The following is a 1,545-nucleotide window of genomic DNA, read 5'->3' as shown; positions in this document are numbered from 1 at the left end:
TGGATTGGCTTGAAATCTTGCACACAGACATGTAGCAAATATGATGTTTGGTCTACTAGCAGTTAAGTAAAGCAATGATCCAATCATCCCTCTATAGCTTGAGATATCTACAATCTTGCCCTTTTTATCTTCATCCAACTTGGTTATAGTAGACATAGGTGTAGATGCAGGTGAACAATCAACCATACCAAACTTTTTCAATAAATCCTTTACATATTTAGTTTGGCTGACGAAGATACCATCACTTCTTTGACTAACTTTAAGTCCAAGAAAGCAACTCAGTTCCTCCATCATACTCATTTCATATTCACTTTGCATAAGTTTAGAGAATCTTTGGCAATGCTTCTCATTAGTAGAACCAAAGATGATATCATCCACAAAGATCTGAACTAGGATCATATCCTCACCATGTTTCTTGTAGAAGAGAGTCTTGTCTATGATACCTCTAGTAAAAGCATGCTTCAGGAGGAATTCTGATAGTATGTCATACCAAGCTTTAGGTGTCTGCTTTAGTCCATATAAAGCCTTGAGTAATTTGTACACAAAGTTTGGAAACTCTGGATCTTCAAAGCCAGGTGGCTGTTGCACATAAACCTCTTCTTCTAACTCACCATTTAGAAAGGCACTCTTGACATCCATATGATACACTTTAAAATTTAAGTGTGCAGCAAATGCTAGAAAGATCCTTATTGCTTCAAGTCTTGCAAATGGAGTAAAAGTTTCATCATAATCAATTCCTTCTTCTTGTGAGTAGCCTTTTGCAACCAACCTTGCTTTGTTTCTGGTAACTATACCATTTTTATCCATCTTGTTCCTGAACACCCATTTTGTTCCAATAATGCTTCTATTCTTTGATGCAGGAATTAACTTCCAAACTTTGCTTCTTTCAACTTGATTCAGCTCTTCCTGCATGACAGATATCCAATCAGGATCCATTAAAGCTTCTTCAGTTTTCTTGGGTTCTATTTGAGACAGAAAGAATGCATGTAGGCACTCATTAGCAGTTGCACTCCTAGTCCTCACTCTAGCAGTAGGATCACCAATAATTGCATCTCTAGTGTGACTTCTATCCCACTTCCTTGTATGAGTTTGTTGACTTGTGCCTTCATCATTTTCTTCATTATTGGTATGACTGCTAGATCCTTCTTCTCTTTATCCCTCTGAGTTTGTGCTATCAAAATCAGGTGTTTAAGATGAGCTTCCACTTCCATGATTTTCCTGTTGAGTAGTCTCTTCATTTATCATCTGTTGTGCATCAACTTCATCTTCCCCATCAGAATCACTATCAATGATGAGGTTTTCAAATGCAAGGGCTTCAGCTTCATTATCATCAAGGCATTTCAAGCCTGGACACTTGTCATCATCAAAAGTCACATCTGTGCTTTCCATAATCTTCTTTTGATCAATCACATAAACTTTGTAGGCCGTTCTTTCCAATAAATATCCCAGAAAAATTGCTTCAAAAACCTTTGAGTCAAATCTTCCCACATATTCAGAGTTGTCTTTCAAAATATAACACTTGATTCCAAACACATGAAGATGCTT

Source organism: Apium graveolens, chromosome 4 (genome assembly GCF_009905375.1).
Source record: "Apium graveolens cultivar Ventura chromosome 4, ASM990537v1, whole genome shotgun sequence".
Taxonomy (NCBI): domain Eukaryota; kingdom Viridiplantae; phylum Streptophyta; class Magnoliopsida; order Apiales; family Apiaceae; genus Apium; species Apium graveolens.
The sequence above is the reverse complement of the archived record's forward strand: the minus strand, read 5'-3'. Positions refer to the sequence as shown.